This window comes from Muscardinus avellanarius, assembly GCF_963383645.1.
Source record: "Muscardinus avellanarius genome assembly, chromosome: 3".
In the NCBI taxonomy this organism is placed as follows: domain Eukaryota; kingdom Metazoa; phylum Chordata; class Mammalia; order Rodentia; family Gliridae; genus Muscardinus; species Muscardinus avellanarius.
The window spans coordinates 47154486-47174870 of NC_137788.1; the positions used below are offsets into that span (position 1 = coordinate 47154486).

Genomic DNA, 20385 nt, shown 5'->3' on the forward strand with positions numbered 1-20385 from the left:
TTGAGTAGAGCCTGTTGGCAAAAATTAAGTGTTGAACAAGCAAACACTAGCAAAGCAGCTTAGAACTGTTCTATTAGAAAACAGCTCCCAAGAAATATATTCCGTACAGGGCTTTTTTTTTTTTTTTTTGCGATAATGGGGATGGAACCTAAGAACATTTTACCTTCAAGCTACACCCCCACCCCTATTTTTTATTCTTTATTTTTTTGAAACAGAGCCTCACTGAGTTGCAAAGTGCCTCACTAAGTAGCTGAGGCTAGCTACGAACCTCAATCCTCATGTCTCAGCCTCCCAAATGTTGGGATTATAAGCATGCGCCACCACGCCCAGCTTGCACTGGGCGTGAGTTTTTAATAAAACCTCTGGAATGTATTACACTATTAAGAAGCTAAAACCAAATGTTATATAAGCAGCCATTAATGATAACTGATTCTAAATTGATGAGGTAAGTATTTATCAAAAGCTTTCTATGTTCCAGACAAGGTGCTTAGTGCTGAGGGAGTGAGCGATAAAGACACAATTTTTGTCCTTACAGAACAAGACAATGTGCAGGTGGAGAAATGGGGCAAATGATAGGGGTAGGCAGCCAGCGGCGGTGTCCTTCTGCATGTGCAGTGAGAAGAAAGATGTGCATCCAGAGGTTCAAGGTAAATGGTACTCCAGACAGAAGTTATAGATCATATTTCAAAATCAGTACTACTTGAGAGTGTTAATGAATAAAACACCAACATTTTCAGCCTTTTGACTACCTTGAGCAATATTTTTATTGCTTCGTATGCTACTCTGACAATTTTATTTAAAACTGAAAACCCCTTATCTTTAAAATTTTTACAATATTTATATAAATCCAGCACTTGTTAAAGATGTATAATTCTGACACTAAGGCAGAAGAAAAAGGAGCTTGTCAACAACTCTTAAATGTGTCTTTAACTAGAAAAACTTCTAAGAACATCAGATTTTGTGTATTCTGTTAATCAAGAAAAGTAATACAGATGGACTAATGTATTAAATTATGATTTCTGAACTGGGCAATTTAGGATTAAACTGAAACAATTAACATAGTTAAATATATACTAAACCTCAAGTATTTTAGGCTTTTTTTTTTTTTGCGGGTCTGGGGATGGAACCCAGGGGCATTTGACCTCCGAGCTATACCTCCTGCCCTGTTTTTTATTTTTTTGAAACAGGGTCTCACTAAGTTTGGAGGACCTAAGTAGCTGAGGCTGTCTGCAAACCGTGATCCTCTGGTCTCAGCCTCCCGATTGCTGGGATTACAAGTGTGCCCCAGCACGCTCGGCTTTTTAGGCTGTTTTCTACATATGCAATCTTTGCTATGCCCATAAAAAATGTATAAACAAGGTATCCATAACTCACATTTTTTTTTCCCAGTACTGGGGATGGAACCTAGGGGCATTCTATCCTCGAGCTATACTCTCAGCCTATTTTTTATTTTATATTGAGGGTCTCACTGAGTTGCAAAGAGCCTCATTAAGTAGCTGAGGCTGTCTGTGAACTGCAATCCTCTGGTCTCAGCCTCCAGAACGCTGGGATTACAAGCATGTGCCACCACGCCTAGGGTCACATAATTCTTGATATCATCATCAATAGGCAATGAATTCAAATGGTTTTGATTATAACCTCATCTGTTTGCAAAGTGTTCAGACTAACAGCTACTATTCACTTACTTATAAGAGCAATGCAGTTCTTTTACTTATTTGAATTTAAGTTTTTAACAGAATTGGTAAATGCTATCACTCTATAGTGTGATTATGCCTGCTCCTATTTAAAAAAGATTTTCACATTCCCCCCACCCCCACCCCCAGCACTATGGATTAAACTCAGGGGCATTCTACCTTGGAACTATACTCCCAGCCCCATTTTTATTCTTTTATTTGAAACAGAGGACCTCACAAGTAGCTAAGGCTGGCTGCAAACCTGCAATCTTCCTGTCTCAACCTCCTAAGTACTGGGATTACAAGTGTGCGCCACCAGGCCTGGCCAGGCGGTCACACTTAATGTATAATTTTACACACACACACACACACACACACACACACACACGTATGTATGTATAGTTTTTTTTTTTTTTTTTTTTAGAGGTACTGGGGATGGAACCTAGAGGCAGTCTACCACCAAACTATACCCCAAGCCCAATTTTTTATTCTTTATTTTGAAACAGAGTCTCACTGAATTGCAAAGGGCCTAAGTAGTAGCCAAGGCTGTCTGCGAACCGCGATCCTCCTGTCTCAACCTCCCAAATGCTGAAATTACAAGCATACACCACCACACCCAGCTAACATATATTATTTCACAAAATTTTTCTGTGTAACTTTATATTATAAAGTATAATTAAATGTTCTTATGTTACTCATAAGACACTTCTAAATTATAATAAATCAATATCCAGAAACTTGCCTGTTTGAAAAATAGAAATGAAACACAGGCAATATTTTTAGAACACAAAAAATAATCTACAAATAAGCTTTAAAAATCATCTTGTAAGAGCCAGGTGTGGTGGTGAACACTTGTAATTCCAGCATTTGAGAGGCCGAGACTGGAGGATCGTGGTTCACGGACAGCGTCAGCTACTTAGTGAGGCCTTTGCAACTCAGTGAGACCCTGATTCAAAATAAAAAATAAAAAATAGGTCTGGATGCTGGGAGTGGTGGTGCACACTTGTAATCCCAGCATTTGGGAGGCTGAGACAGGAGGATCGAGGTTTGCAGACGGCCTTAGCTACTTAGGTCTTTTGCAACTCTGTGAGACCCTGTTTCAAAATAAAGGATAATAAATAAGGCTGAGGGTGTCGCTCAGAGGTAGAATGCCCCTGGATTCCACCCCCAGTACCAAAATAATAATAATAATAATAATAATAATAATAATAATAATAATAAATAATGATAGTGATGTAAGCTTCTAAGTTCTTTATAATCAAGCTTAAAATTTATTTAGAAAAAATCCTCATTTAGTTTATAAAGACAACCAACTCAAGGATACTTTAGATAAGCAAATAAGGCGGACCTAACTGAGGAGATGGGAGGAGGGAAGAGGGAAATTCTCTAATGTACATAATGCACATTAACAAACATATCAATCATTAAGCCAAACATGAGAAGGAGGGAGGGAGAGAAAATGTCGGGGAATGGGAAAGGGCTAATTGGGTGATATGTGCATGTATGCCTCTACCATCTTGTACTCCATTAAGATGTATGACTATATGCACCAATAATAAAATAAAATAATAAAAAGAGCTAGGGTTGTAGCTCGAAGATAGAATTTCCTTGGATTAAAAAAAAAATAAGCCTGGCCAGGCGTGGTGGCACGTGCTTGTAATCCCCGCGCTTGGGAGGCAGAGACAGGAGGATCGCGAAGGTTCAAAGCCAGCCACGCGTGCTGGCTTAGGAGACCCTGTTTCCAAATAAAAATGTAATAATAGGTCTGGGAGTGTAGCCCGGATGTAGAAACGCTTCCAGGAACCCCAGGACCACCAAAAGAAAAAAGAAAAGAAAAAAAAAGAAATTAAGTCTTTGTTGAAAGAAGCAAACTTACTTGGGGAGGTACTGCTGCCTGTTAGTTAAGAGATAAGACAGTCTGCTCACTGCTCCACAAATACAGATAAAACTATTGAACTTAATAGATAAAAGACTGTCAGTGTTACTTGAAGTTTTATTTTTTAAGATTTAAAGAAGTTTATTAAAAAGATAGAAATTGTTACTTGAAGTTTAATACACTCAATTATTGAACTATCCTACTAGCCAACAACATACTCAAAAAAACTTCTAAGTTACTGGTTAATGTATAAAAAGATAAAGATGGTAGATTGATTTCTCCATGATGATTTTTAAAAGGATGTCTATTACTCAAGAAGAATTAGTTCTAGCCAGGTTAGGTGGGGCACACCTGTAATCCCACTACTGGGAGGCTGAGACAGGACTGACAGGTTCAAGGATAGCCTCAGCAACTTAATGAGAACCTGTTTCAAAATAAAAAATAAAATGTGGCTCAGAGGTAGAATATCCTTGGGTTTAATCCCCAGTACCACAAAAAAGAGAAAGAAAAAAAGAAAAAGAAAAAAGAAAAAAAAGTTCTATATATGTCAAATACTTAGGAAAAACATGAACATTTGATTTCAAGACACTAATTTATAATAACTTTCATTAAATCTTAGATTGTCAGCTTTATTTGTGAAATATTTTTCAAACAAATTAAGGGGCAGTTACATGCAGATTTCATATTCCTTCTGTTATTTCAGGCTAGAAAAAATAATTCCTAAAATACTGTTTCCTAGAAAAAGAAAAGATGATAGACAGGTTAGTGTAGGCAACTAACACATTGTGTTGAACATGTTTGCAAACTGTTTTCTTGGAATGCCTTTTCATTCCATGCTATGAACAGTAAATAATTTCCTAACTCTTCTATAAAAATTGACATTTCCTATATCCCCTGAATTAATCTTTGCTAGTTATTCATATATTCAGAATATCAGAAACAAGGTTTCATGAGAAGATGTTATAATTCAAAGGTAGTTACCTTAAATATAGAATTTATTCTTTTGCTGGGATTTAAGGTTTGAGACTTACAGATCATGGATCAGGAACAAAAATATAGAAAACTACATTCTCAATTTCCTTAGGGCATTATCAGTGACTGGAGTTATGCTGACCTTCAGTTTTAACAGATGGCAGAAATAAGATCCATGATAAAGGAGATTAAGAACAATTAAGATGAGAGTGAGTGAGTGTCAAAGAGGAACTAACACATCTGCTGAGCACTTAGCTACTATGCTTCAGACACTGGAAAGTCACTGTGGAGTGTGTGTGTGTGTGTGTGTGTGTGTGTGTGTGTGTGTGTGTGTGTGTGTGTGTTATAATTCTTCTCCACACTTTCTAATGGAAGAATTATAAGCCCCATTTTTTGGATGAGCAAACAAACTGAGCCTCATGTAAGTCAAGTTACTCATCCAAAGCCACCTTTCTTAAGGTGCCCTACCTAATAACAAGTCATTCATGCCTCAGAATAGAGTAACAATTTCAGTTACAGGACTTCCCAAGTCTAAGGCTCTACATTAATTATACTTAAAAGGTATTCTGAAAGCACCACTCCAGCCAGGCATAGCGGTGAATGCCTACAATCAGTACTTAAGGATGAGACAGCAGGACAGCAGCTTCTAGGACTAGTGAGACCTTGTTTCAAAAACAAACAGTAAAACAGGCTGGGTTTATAGCTTGGAGATACTATGTCCCTGGTTCAATACTCAGTAACCTTCCTCCCCTCAAAATAAATAAATAAATAAATAAATATAAATAAATAAAGCACTTTAGAATGGAGGCAAAAATGTTTTACAACAAACAAAATATCCAACACTAAGACCTAGGAAGGTAAAGGTATTACCAATTAAAACTTTTCTAGCAGGGCTGGTGGTACACACTTGTTATCCCAACATTCCAGAGGGAAGCTGAGGCAAGAGGATAACAGTTCTTGGACAGCCTCAGCTACTTAGTAAGGTCCTTTGGAACTCAGTGAGACCTTGTTTCAAAATAAAGCATAAAAAAATAGGGTGTAGCTCAGAGGTAGACCATCCCTGGATTCAATCTCCAGTGCCCACCCCAAACACAAAAGCCAATAGAAGATATTTTTAATACAAGTGAGAAAATTTAAAATAGAAACTTATTAGTAAATATTATTGTATTAAGATAAATTCCCTCAGAGATATAATGGTATTACAGTTTTATAGGAAAAAGTCTTTGTCCTTAGGAGTTACATACTTAAAGTATTTAGAAACCAAATGTCATGAGGTTTGTATAAACTTACTTTCACTTTCAAAATTTTCAGAAAAAAGTCAGGCGTGGTGGCGCACGCTTGTAATCCCCGCGTTTGGGAGGCGGAGGTTCAAAGCCAGCCTTGCTGGCTTAAGACACCGTTTCCAAATAAAAATAGAAAAATAGGTCTGGGAGTGTAACCTGGAGGTAGAAGGGTTTCCAGGAACCCCAGTACCACAAAATAAATAAATAAATAAATAAATAATAATAATAATAATCAGAAAAAGTGTGTGTCTTTAGAGATAGAAGATAGATAAGGAAATCTGACACAATGTTTGTAAATACTGAATCAAAGGGAAGGGCATACAAGTAAGTGTTCACTATAGTATTCTTTCAACTTTTTTGTAGGTTGGAAGTTGTTCAAGATAAAATGTGGAGAAAACACATTAGTCTATGAATCAAATCACACCCACTTTAGATTTGCAGCCATTTTTTAAATATTACCTTCATATGTTTAAAACTCCAATTCTCTCCACTCTGTTAGATCTCCTAGAATAGCTGGAAGACCTCATGGAGACTAGCTATTCTGAAAAGCAACCCAAGAAGTATAATCTGGTGCAGGCCATCCCTTCACACACTCATTAACACTGCAATGGACTGTCAACTCCCTAAAATCAGGATCTGTATCTTGGGCCAGACAAGAGCCAAACACATTCAAGTATTTGCTCAGTGTTAAACACAAGGTTAATATATTACTGCATCTTTCCTCTACCTCCTACCCCCCTCCCACTTTTTTTAAAAATTAGGGTGAGAAAAGGCAGGGGGGGGGGCGAACAGGGTCTCAATAGCTTTTCTTCAAAATAAACTTGCTTGGATTAATAGTAACATCAGTAATCATGATTTTAGAAATAAATGATAAATATGGCAAGGTGAAACCAAGACACTAAATATCAGTTTTCTGTTTTAATTATGCTGTAGAATATTTTTTCTTTCCTCTCTAGAAAAGACAGTCTCTGCAAATACTCTTCTTACTGAAGTAGAGCTCAAGTAAACCATGCAAGAAAGCTATAAAGCAAGCAGTGCATGGTGGCACATGCTTATAATCTCAGTACTTGGGAGGCTGAGACAGGAGGATTGCAGGTTCGTGGCCAGCCTCAGCAACTTAGTGAGGCCCTGTTTCAAATAAAGCATTAATAAAATAGGGCTGGGGTGTAGCTCAGAGGTCAAATGCCCCTTCAATTCCCAGTACTGCAAGAAAGAAGGAAAGAAAGAAAGAAAGAAAGAAAGAAAGAAAGAAAGAAAGAAAGAAAGAAAGAAAGAAAGAAAACAGACTGGCAAATAATCCTACTAAAAGCTAAAATAATGGTTTGTTTGGTTGGTTTTCAGCATCTATTATGTTCTATTCCATCTGCAATATTTTTCTGTGAGCTAAAGAAAACACATAAAGCAGAGAAAGAGCTCTATAGAATACCTAAGCTCAAACTTAATGCTCTGTCCAGAATTGTGTCCATTATAAAGACACTGGCAATAATTTTTTTTAAAAGCCCCTTCTGCTGGATGTGGTGGCACACACTTTTAATCCCTACTGGAGGGTCTCGGTCCGTGGACAGCCTCAGCTACTACTTAAGTGAGGCCCTTTGCAACTCAGTGGGATCCTGTTTCAAAATAAAGAATAAAAAATAGAAGCCAGGCGTGGTGGTGGCGCAACGCTTGTAATCCCTGCGCTTGGGAGGCGGAGACAGGAGGATGGCGCTGGTTCGAAGCCAGCCCTGCTGGCTTAAGAGACCCTGTTTTCAAAAATAAAAAAAGTATAAAATAGGTCTGGGGGTGTAGCCCAGAGGTAGAAGGGTTTCCAAGAACCCCAGTACCACCACCAAAAAAAAAAAAAAACAAAAGGGCTGGGGGTGTAGCTTAGAGGTAAAATGCCCTTGGGTTCCATCCCCAGTACTGGAAAAAAAAAAAAAATCCTTTAGAAAATTTATGTTACTTCCAAGAAAGCTATGGTGTAAGGTTTTAGGCCAATATTAATTTTGAAAGACTATTTGATACACATCAGTGTAAGAAATGTTTCAAAATGATGATATAAACTAAATATTTACCAGAATAGATCCTTTATTTAATTTATCACCTCCTGTGTCAAGTGTTACCTTGGGCTTTATGGAAAATATGAAGACAAGTGCTCCAGCCTTCAAGTGACTCATAATTCACTATAGGTGACAGATAACAGTATCAATGCAATGAGTGAAATGTAAGAGTTTCTATACAAACTCAAGAAGGAACTTTTAACTAAGAGGAGGGGAGAAATACCTGAGGTAGTGTGATGGAGATGGACATACAACTGAAACAATTGCAAATTAGGCTATTTATTTAATAAACTCATACACTGAATTTTAAGGCTAATTTTTAAGTACTCAATACTCATATGCTACTGGAGACAGGTCAGGCAGTGAACATGACAGGTGTCCAGGGAAGAAGCTAAGTGGACGGCTTGACCAGCATTCATGAATGATGGCAACTGCGTGGCCTTCTCCTGAATTCCCACTTTATGACCTTATGAAGAACTGCTGAAGGTGAGAAAAATGCTGAATGAGAATGCAATATAAAGAAATCAATGGCAACTTTGCCCCCAACCTAACCTCTATCTAACAAGGGAACAGTGATGACTCAAATACACCAAGTTTCTAAGGACATATTAAAGATGACCTACAGTCAAAGACTTCCTCACATCAATGGTAAAGGATTTCCTTCCTGACTTTGCCAATGAGCCAAGAGACAAGGTTCTCATCCCTAAACTGACTAGACCCAACACCCCAAGATCTCCACAGTCCCATCCAGCTCGGAAAATATCTTCCATTTTAATCCTTAAATTACAACTTTTCATTTGTTTACTGGAACAAGAGGAGGAATGGCAGGAAATACAATCAGTTCTACAAATATGTTTTCTGTTTATAAAGTACATCTTGCTCAGTAGCCTTAATATTTCACTTCCAGATTATAATCACTATAAACTAGGCAAATCCAAGGTCACTTTACATCATTTCCGATCTTTGATCCTTCGTAACAAATGTTTAGAATTCTTTCTCCACAGACATGCTTCAACCAAATAAAGCCCAGAGTAGCTGAATGTGGTGATAAATGCTTGTAATCCCAGTACTTGGGAGACTAAGGCAGGAGAATCACTGGTTCACAGCCACCCTCAGCAACTTGTGAGGCCCTCTGCAACTTAGTGAGACCCTGTTTCAAAATAAAGAATTAAAAATAGGGCTGAAGGTATAGCTAGAAGATAGAGTGCCCCTTAGTTCAATCCCCAATATAGAAAAAAAAAAAAAAAAGAAAGAGGAAAAGAAAGAAAAGCCCAGAGTAATAAAAAATAAACAGGATTTGTTTGATATTTGTTACAGATGTCAGCAGACCTAAACATACATCATGAACCATTTTTTTTATGTCAATGCATACACATACACACACAGAAACACACACATATTTGGCTGGGGTAATTTCAACACTGAGATTGAATGCTGATTGTTCAAAAAATACCTAACATTTTCTCAAAAACAAATGTATATGATACTCTAGGATGATCTGTTGCTACAATAATTCATCAGAATTCAGCAGTTCAAAATGAGGGGAACATGAGATGTAAAGGTCACAAAATAAAAATTACTAATTATTTTAGTGCAGTCTAATTCAATATAAACCTAGTCACAAAAAACAAAATACTAATAATAAACTAAGAATTCCTAATGTTACTAAATCTAGACAGGTTTTCATCTACATAGTTAAGCAGTAACTTGACTTCCAAAAATTCTCAACATTCCTTTAGCTTTAAAATAGCTATTTTCATATTATCAAAAATCATGAAGCCAGTTGTAGGGCGCATGCTTGTAATCCCCACACTTGGGAGGCTGAGACAGGAAGATCTCACAGGTTTGAAGCCAGCCTCAGCTGCTCTCAGCAACTTAGTGAGACTCTGTTCCCAAATAAAATGTAAAATAGGTCTGGGAGTATAGCCCAGAGGTAGAAAGCCTCTGGGTTCCACCCCCAGTACCACCAAAAAAATAAATAAATAAATAAATAAACCATGAGATTTTTCACCTAAAACAAGATCTGGCACCATTTTAAAGAGGTACTAGTTTACAGAATATCAACCTACAAATATTAAACATCTAACAAGCAAATAAATAAAAATTCTGGCACTAAAGAAATATCACTTAAAAAAATATCACCTGGTTTCCTGGCAATGGATACCACTATAGATCAAATTGCATCACACACAAAAAAATTACTGTGGCACTACCCAAAGGCTTTTGATAGAAACCAACTATTATAATTTATTAGACTTAGGGCATAAGAAAGCCACCAGACTTGAAGTTAAAATAGAAAAGGGACATGCCTAATTTGTTCACCATTGTATTTATTCTGTATACCTACCTCAGTGCCTAGCATACAGTAGGTTTTCAATTAAAAACTGAGTCAGGTGTGGTGGAACATACCTATAATCTCTGTCCTTGGGAGGCTGAGAAAGAAGGATTATAGGTCCAAGGGTAGCCGCAGCAGTTTAGTGATGCCCTCCACAACTTAGTGAGACCCTATTTCAAATTTTAAAAATAAAATAGGCCTGGGAGTGTAGCTCAGTTAGTAGATGCCCATGGGTTCACTCTCTGGTACCACAAACATACAAACAAACAAAAATGGAATAGATGGCTGGTTTATTAAATGAGATATTAACTTTTTGTGGCTCATATGTTTTCAGTATAATGTCAGTTATTACTGGAGTTTGAGCTAAATCATTATTTAATATAAATCTAGTGTTTTTATTCTGAGAACCCTTTACCTTCCATTTAATAAAAGTAACAAATAATTGCCTCACCTTCTTTTTTGTTTTGTTACTGGGGAATTAAACTCAGGAGCTTTCTACCTCTGAGCTACATCTCCAACTATTTTTATTTTGAAAAGGGTCTTAGCCGGGCGTGGTGGCGCACGCTTGTAATCCCCGCGCTTGGGAGGCAGAGACAGGAGGATCGCGCAGGTTCGAAGCCAGCCGCGCGCGCTGGCTTAGGAGACCCTGTTTCCAAATAAAAATGTAAAAATAGGTCTGGGAGTGTAGCCCAGAGGTGAAGGGCTTCCAGGAACCCCAGTACCACCAAAAAAAAAAAAAGACAAAGACAAAGGGTCTTGTTAAGTCGCTGAGACTGGCCTCAAACCTGACCTGCGTTCTTGTCTCAGCCTCCCAAATACTGGAATTACAGGTGTGTGCACCTATCCCTGGCTAGCTCACCTTCTTAAAAATGTGTAGGTAGGAAAGAGCACATTAAAGTATATAAAAAAACAGAGTCAAGTGAGCGCAACAGTAGAAAGCAGCAGGTGGATTGTGTCTGGAGGCTACCAATAGACCAGCAATTGTGAGCACCACTGCTACAGGTCACAGGAACACAGAAAGGAAGGATATGTTGGCCAGGGCACATTTGTATGTAATCCCTTTGGCCCAGACAAACACAAAACCTCTAAGGATTTTCAAAATAGAGTCAGAGACCTTGGAGAATCTTCAAAATCTGACAAATAACCTAATGGCCAATCAAAACATACACTGGAGTCATATATAACAATGTCTAAAAACAATTAACAAGGCGAAACGCTGTGCTACGGGGGAAGAATGGGGGGGAACATGCAGAAAAGCAGGAAGAGCAACTAACTTGAAGTGCCTTTCCGTTTAACTATAACTCCCTTAAAAAGTCCTGCTGAATCGCAACTTCTCAGTCAGTTTTCTTATAGTTAGGTATAAGCAGAAACTACATGATAGCCAAAAGCTATATAATAAATTATACAACAGCTGAATCTTTTTACTACTCACTTTGTGTGTGTGTGGGGGGGGGCGGTACTGGGTGGTGGAACCCAGAGGTTTTCTACCTCCGAGCTATACTCCTGGCCCTATTTTATATTTTATTTGGAAACAGGGTCTCACTAAGTTGCTGAGAGCCTCACTAAGTAGCTGAGGCTGGCTTTGAACCTATGTGATCCTCCTGTCTCAGCCTCCCAAGTGCTGGGATTATAAATGTGCACCACTATTCCCGGCCTAACTACTCACATTTTAATGGGTGGCTAACACAATTACATTTGTCTTTATTTAATATGTATATTTACTCAACATTATGAAAGTTTTTATACTTTTAAAAGACTCATTTAAGAAAACCTTAAATTCAGAAAGATGTAGACCCATCATCCAAAAATAACAATATTAATATTTTAGCACCAGCTTACTTTAAAAATTAAGTGTGCATACTTATTGATGGTTGGTCTCATAGCCTTTAACTTCTCAAGAGTTAATGAATGAAAAAAATAGCCACAGATACAGCCTACAATTCTCATTTTATAAAGGGGAAGACTGAAACTCAGAAATTAAACTGACCTCCCCGATAATATAGCAACCAAGGAACAGAATCCTGAACATAAATCCCTGGTTTAATACTCTTCAAATACCATTTGATTTTTTTATATTATTTCATTTAATATTCTTTTTCCATGCATCAGTTTAGTCATTTCTCTATTCAATCAAGTATTTGTGTAGACCAGGAACACTGGAGACAGAGAGATAAAAACAAATAGTCTTGCTTCTCAAGCCTACTGGCAAGATAAGAAACATATGTAAACATTATCTTTTGTTGAACTGAAATGCCATTATTGCTTTACTTGGTGTTATGGGCAAAATGCAGTAGAAAAGGGTGGTGGTGGGAGACAAGTGTACTTTAGAGAATGAATTAGTGTGTGCCAGGCAGATGAGAAGCTGGGGAGAGGGTTAAGACTGGAAAGTTGATGGCACTTAGCCTGCAAGGGCACAGAACAGGAAGGTCGAAGATGAGGCCAGTTAGCCAAGTCTGGAGACCCTAAAAGAAAAAAGTTTAGATTTTACCTAGAGGAGATGGGGAACCATCAAATATTTGTGACCAAGGTTATCCCACGTGTACTACATTTTAGGGAAACCATTCTGGTTCCACCATAAACTGCACAAGAAAACGGTAAGAAAAGAGACATGAACTAAAGCCCAAAGAAGGGATATGGAAGGGTCAGGAAAGATAGGGTTAGAATTAGCAGTTTTTCAAAAAGAGAGGAGAATCTAGAATAACATAGTTAATTAATAAAGGGTGTTGCCAGTTACAGTATAGAATATCTTCATATAAAATGCTTCACTGTCCAAGTATAGGCTTCAAAATACAACTCAATTTTCAATCAAAATTGACAATACAGAGTGAAAACTAGAAGAAAAAAGGCAAAAGAAATGTTTACCTGTCCACTGAAAAGCTGGGATCTAAAAGTACACTAAGTAGAAACTAAAGTCTTTGCAATAGACTATCTAACCAAGTCTTTCTGAAAAAGACTAATTTCAGAAACCATTTCAGAACCTAGTATAAAGAAGAAACAGCAAGTGCTATGCTATTTATTAAATTACTGCTTTATAAAAAAACATTTGTAGCAATTTAGTTTTACAATAAAAATAACTGGAAAGGATAGAACCATGTCTTGGAACAACAAAGCCTACTTTAGAAGTGGGAAGATTCGGTGAACACCTAAGGAATTCATTATTTCTAAGAGAACAATCCTACCTTCAACTTAGCCCTAGGAAAGACTTCACAGACCTTTCCACCATGGTGAGGCATTTTAATTTCTAGAAAGACCATCATAATAAAATTTCAACTTACTGTTGGCTCTTTTCTTCAGCACAAAGCCAGTCAAGTCTGCAGTTACATATTCCATTAGCTGGCTTAAGGTTAAAATCTCTAAAAAGTAGTTCTACTTCCTTTACACAGGATACACACATGTATACACATGCATGCACACACACACACACACACACACACAAAGAAATAAAATGTAAGCCCTCAATGGTGGAAGCCACGGAGTTATAAAAACACTTTGCCGAAAACTTAACATAGACATATACACAATGTCATTCACTATAGCAATAATTTAACAAAAAATTTTATAAATCAATTATAACTGAAAAATGTACTACTACTACACAATATAATTTTACATAATATTGAGAATGACAAATACAAGCTTAAAAAAGAACTGAAACTCCCTTCAAGGTAAGAAAAAAAAGCACATTTACTCTTCTGAAAATAAAGCATAACTCTCTTTGTAAAACCTCCAGTCTAGTGTCCTCAGACTAAATTGCCCTAGTATTTGAATTCTCCAGCTAGCTTTAAATATCCAATATTCTTTCCTTTTTTTTTTTTTTTTTTTTTTTTTTTGGTGGTACTGGGGTTCCTGGAAGCCCTTCTACCTCCAGGATACACTCCCATGGGCTACACTCCCAGACCTATTTTTTAACTTTTTTTTTTTTTAAATGTGGAAACAGGGTCTCTTAAGCCAGCGAGGCTGGCTCCGAACCTGCGCGATCCTCCTGTCTCTGCCTCCCAAGTGCGGGGATTACAAGCGTGCGCCACCACGCCCGGTGTCTTCTTTCCATTTTTTAAAAAACAAAACCCTGCTAAAATGACACATTCCAGACCCTTCTTAAACAGGGCATACTGGAATGTTTTCTTGGCTGCGGCAGCATTAAAAATAGTTATCCTCTCAGATCTGTGATGCACATAAAGCTGCTTCAAATCACCCCATACAACCCGGGCGTGGTGGCGCAGGCTTGTAATCCCCCTGTTTGGGAGGTGGAGACAGGAGGATGGTGCTGGTTCGAAGCCAGCCTCGCTAGCTTAAGAGACCCTGTTTCCAAATTAAAAAAAAAAAAAAATTATATATATATATGTCATGTCTGGGAGTGTAGCCTGGAGGTAGAAGGGTTTCCAGGAACCCCAGCACCACCAAAAAAAACCCCAAACAAACAAACAAACAAAAAAACAAATCACCCCATATAGACGAGCCAGCCTGCTTTTAAAGTTTTCCTAACCTCCTTCACCCCAGAGCTGCTACTGCCACTTCTCATGCCTGTCAGATGCGCCTGCCTCTAAGAGCTCATCACCTCAGGTTTGGACTACCACAAAACCTTCTAATGTGATAGAAACCCTAATACTAAGCTTATGTGAACTATGTTTAAAAGTAGAAGCTTAAACATAAATGAAATGTATGAGCTTTAATGCAATTAACTTGTGTTTTGAAGTGGTTCAATCTTTGTGTGTGTGTGTAAGTAACTAGGGACTGAACTCAACGACTGAGCTACAGACAGAGTCCTTGCTAAGTTGCTGAGGCTGAGAGCTTAATTTACAAGCTTCCTGCCTCAGCCTCCAGAAGAGCTGGTACTTGTGCCACCAGGAACATGTGTTTACTTCTTATTTATCTGGTATTCCAAGTATAAAAAGTTTTCTAGAAAACCAAACTCTAGACTTGAAGGTTTCCAGTAAATATTACTTTATTAAAAATAAAAAAGGAGCTGGATGTAGTGAAACATACCTGTAATACCAGTACTTGGGAGGCTGAGAAAGGAGGATCACAGGTTTGAGGCCAGCCTCAGCAAATTAGCAAGACTTTAGGCAACTTAGTGAGACCTTGTTTCAATATAAAAAAATATATAGGACTCGGGGTGTATCTTAGAGGTAGAATGTCAGGAGGTTAAATTCCCAGCTATACACACACACATTAAAAAAAAGAAAGAAAGAAAGAAAGAAAGAAAGAAAGAAAGAAAGAAAGAAAGAAAGAAAATTCACTTTCATACCCAGATTCAGACAAATGGAATATGATATCTGGTGGGCAGTACACATAAAAATATTTAAGCACACAGATATATTTTCCTATGAAACTTAAAACCTTTTCCTCAAATTGTTAAGACATTATACTATTTACTTTTCCAAAATTGAAGTTTCAAATTTTAAGCTAATGGTATTATGCTGTATAAAGCTGTCACGTCTACTGTGATTCTACTAGAACCAGGCACTCAAGACACAAAAGGCACTTCATGCCAAATCGCATTTGTTCTAAAAGCAAATGATCAGGTAATTATGAGGTGAGAATTCAACCCTTAGATAAACTAACGCAACTAATTCCCAGAGGAGATACATATAATGATCATGGAGAAATTCTTATTTCAAAACCTAAGCTATGCTCAGTCACCTTTCAGATTCCCCACTTTTACTGAATCTACATTCAACTGATTTAGGGGATTACTTATATTTTTACTTAGAACTTTTAAGTGGATTTTTAAGATTTTCCAATAGTAAATCACAAAATACAGGTCATACATTCAAATTACTAACTGCTTAACAGAAGTTTACTCATTTGATAATTACTCCATACTCAAATACAACAATGTTGTTATATTTTAGGGGAAAATAAATTTTAATAAAAATCTCACTTATGACTACCACTTACTGTCAAAGGGAAAGGAAAATGTAGGAATGGAGTAAGTTAAGGAACTACAAACCAATGTGATTTTAATTAAAAAAAGGAAACCTATGTTTCTGGCAAAATACCTCTAGAAAAAATGTTCACATTACAACAGAAACAAAACAAGGGGTTCACAGTATTTGTTGGACCAAAATATTAAATGTCACTTCTGAGAATATTAACAGAGCTAGAAAGCTAAGAGAAGAATTTCCTCAGTCAGTATGAAACTTCTTGTAGAATATTCAGTTTAGTATTTACTAAAAGACAAAAATTTTAAGAATACTTTAAAAGCCGGGCGTGGTGGTGCACGCTTGTGATCCCAGCATTCGGGAGGCTGACACCAGAGGATCGTGGTTCACGGACAGCCTCAGCTACTTAGTGAGGCCCTCTGCAACTCAGTGAGACCTTGTTTCAAAATAAAGAATAAAAAATAGGGCAGGGGTGTGTAGCTTGGAGGTCAAATGCCCCCGGGTTCCTCCCCAAACCTGCCAAAACAAAAACAAACTTTAAAAATAAGGTACATTATTTTATAAGATGCCCAGGATACCTGGTTCTGATCTGTATTCTGACCCCCTGGACAGGCTCACAAGGACCAACTAACTCTAGGGCTCTGGGGAGAGCAGAACCAGGCGGCCAGGACTTAGTAGTGGACAGAGGGGTTTACGCTTGCCACAAGGAATGTCAATGGTTCAGGCAGTAGGTCAGTTATTAAAGATCAGAAGTTATTTAGAGCAGCTGTGAGATCTCACTCTTTGTAATAATAGAACAGATTCTATCTGTCATGGAATAGATTTGAAACAATGCTATTCACAATCAAAACAGAAAGCTTCTCCAAGTCCCTTCTAGACTCGGAGAGAGACCAATAACTGTATCCTCATCCACAGTCAACAATACTAAAAAGAACCAAATGCAGCTTCCTGCAAGGCAAAACCTTTATTTAAATTGAGGTGTTAAATAAGGGTGTTTATTTTTAATCCAGATCCACGTTTTGCTAGATATGTGGGTCTCTAAATGCAATTGTCTTGATTCTGTTGAAACAGAAGTTAACTGTTTTTACTTTCCCACAATTTAATTTATAAGCCAAATCCTAATTATAGCAGGGCCCCAAATTACTAAACTTATTTCCCTAACTAGCCACATGACCTTGGGAGTCACCTCTTGTAAAATGAGAGCCTTGGTCTAAGATGCAGTAGAAGGTAAGCTCCATGTTCTGCTCAGCACTCTGCCCCTTGCCCCGGGACGTGGAAGGCTTTCAATAATGCTTACTAAATATGAGACTCACTGCTGTTCCAAACTACAAATATAAAATAAGCCTAATCTTTTTTATTTTTTTGCAGCACTGGAGATCTAAGCCAGGGCCTCATGTGTGCTAGGAACATGCATGCTAGGAACATCCCTCATTATTTTTTTTAATCAGAGTTTATTCTGTGTATTCTAAAACATTTTTAGGAGCACACTGAAACTGAAATGTACTATGTAGAAAAAAGAAATATGAATATGTGTTATTTAAAACAAGGTACTGTTTTTAGAAATAAAAAGGTAACTTACACAATAGCAGATAATCTTCACTCAGTTCTTTTATCCTCTTTCCCTTTAACCCACTACTATATCTCATTTCTTTTTCCTTTGAAAGGAAGGCAGATGGTAGAGAGAAAGAATACTGGCCAGAGTAAGAGGCTGGTGTCCCGCTCTTCCTCCCTTCTATTAGCTGTAGACTAGCCACTTCCTCTTTGGGGCCCAAAAGGCTCCATCCATAAAATTAGGGAGTCATACTAATTAATTTCTAAAGCCTTCTGCTATAAAAATAAATACATTTATGATTCTTGTGTGTGTGTGTGTGTGTGTGTGTATGTGTGTGTATACAAATGTGGTACTGGGTATTGAACCCAGGGTTGTAAGCTACACCCCCAGCCCTTTTCATTTTTTTGTTTTGAAACAGGGTCTTGCTGGGTTGCTGAGAGTCTCACTAAGTTGCTGAGGCTAGTCTAGAACCTGCAGTCCTCCTGTGTCAGTCTTGGCCTCCCAAATAGTGGAACTGCAGGCATGCACCAACACACTCGACTTGTATGATTATTCCATTCTACCCATTATTTTAGTCCTAATGCCTTGATTTGGTGTCATTCTTAGACTTGCAGCATAGTTTCAAAACTTGCCTCCTTACTGTTCCGTCTTATCCATGCTGCTACCAAGTGAATGCAGTCCTAAAATCCTGAGCTGAGCAGAATAAAAAGCACACTGGATTTTGATAAGACAGACTTGGATTCAAATTTAGGCTCTGCCACTAACACTAACTGATCAAATCCCTAAAACAGGATACAGTAATTCTCACTGAGGATTAATAAAATGCACAAAGCACCTACTACAAAGCCCAACACACGTAGCGGTTAAAAAAAAAAATTAGTATCTTTTCCTGTTTCTAAGGATCAAAAGCCTGTTTGCCACTATCTACAAAAGGATGCATCAGCCATACAAGTGGCATGCATGGAGATTTTTAAATCACAGAGGCAAACTTTTGGTTAAACATCCTCACCAGGCTTGTGTGTATCAGGAAAGCTTTGGCATGCACTCTGCCAGTACTCTGCATGGATAAGCCAGGCCCAGTTACTAGCCCTCTTGAACTCTCAAAAGTAAATGGTGTAGCCTCCCCGAGGCAAATTCACAAGTCCAGTGAAAGCAAGACCTGGCACTTCTACAAAAAGATAAGAATCTCTCCGGATTTTACCTGAAGGCAAACTCAAGTCTGTTATTCACCTGACAAGAAAACACTCTGGATTCTTTGTACTTATAAAGGTATGGACAATAAACTAATGTTAAAGTACCACTAAGTATTATAATTTTATTTTCAATGATAGAAAAAGGTATGACCAAAAAAAAAAAATTGCTCACAGAATTATACGTTGAGCTTTATAGAGTTATGCAAACACCTTCAGAAAAGGCTTTCTTCTTGATTTCAAAACTGGGTCAAACTGGAAGGAACAAGGGGAGGAGTGATGGGGACTGGCAAGAAGCTCATTTCTTAAAATGACTTAAGTACAGTTACTTAATTATACAGGAATGTTTTTAAATCCCCAAACTAGGAATGACAAGACTTTACTTCAATATACTAGTTAATGACAGCTGAGTTACTGGGTAATAGAGTGCCATCAAGCAAGTGGGTGAACTTCTGGAAACCAAACCCTGTGTAGGAAACTGGGGTTTTTCTCAAGTGCCACCTTCTTTCCCAAGCTACTTCACTCTGAGCAACTGCTGTAAAAGCAGAGTTAGGTGATATGCTATTACTCAGGAAAGTTTCAGAAAGCTCAGTTTCACTAAAAATTATCCAAATCCATTTCTCTGTCTACAAACACAAAAAAATTATCCAAATCCATTTCTCTGCCTAAAAACATAAATCCACTAATGTGAGATCTGTGCTCTTGTATAGTCAGGCCAAGCTGCTCTCCTGGACCCTGAAGCAAACTATCCAATGAATCTGACCAAAATTCCTGCCATGACCTGCTATTTTTCTGCAAAGTAATTCATCACAGGCACTGTTGCTTCTGGTTGATCTCTTTTTCTTATTTTAGTAAAAGTCTGCCAGTCTTCTCCCATGTTCCCTGCTCACATCCCAAACTAAAAAGACCTAGTTTTCTCCACTTAAACTTGAGGTCTCAAGGCCACTATAGCCCTGAACCCTTTCTCAACAGACTCCTCTTCACTCGCAATTATCTTCCTCGACAGCCCTCTGTATATAGCCCTCTGTACATCAGGCAATGGCTACAATCCCTCGCCCAGCCTAGTTCTCCTCATTTCTGACCTCATCTATGACCAGTACTCCCTTTACCCAGGCTGGGTCCGATTCATAACTCAATTCCAGTCCTCCTCACTGCCTGGTCCCTCCTTGGCTTCTTACCGGGGTACCTTGGCTCTGTGAGATCCCCACTACCTGCCTTAATACCTGACCTTAGCAGAGCTCCATTCTCTCCCAACCCATACCTTCCTACAGCCGAGCCTCCTCCTCGACCTTCTAAGATTTCCTGGCATTCCTAGCCCTTGACCAGTCCTCCTTCATTTTAGACCCTGCCCAGCGTCCTCTCCTTCTGACCCTTGGCTAAAAACCCAAACACCATTCTTAACCCCTCTGATCCTGGCAAAGGCCACTACTCTGGCTGGCCCATCCCACTTTGACTCTGAATCTCGAGCCTCCCGCAGTCCTCAACTGAAACCCGGCGCCACGGCATCTGCGTTCTAGCCTGGGACCTCACTCCCGACCCCTGACACACGAGTCCTCCCCACCGCCCGGGCACGGGGCACACCA

General features: G+C 38.3%; 1 protein-coding gene across 1 annotated transcript in view; it reads right to left on the reverse strand.

The window, feature by feature from the left end:
- Positions 1-20385, reverse strand: part of USP24 (ubiquitin specific peptidase 24) — a gene marked incomplete at both ends in the record, with an annotated part of 137394 nt that overhangs the window by 116466 nt on the left and 543 nt on the right. The window lies entirely within an intron of this gene.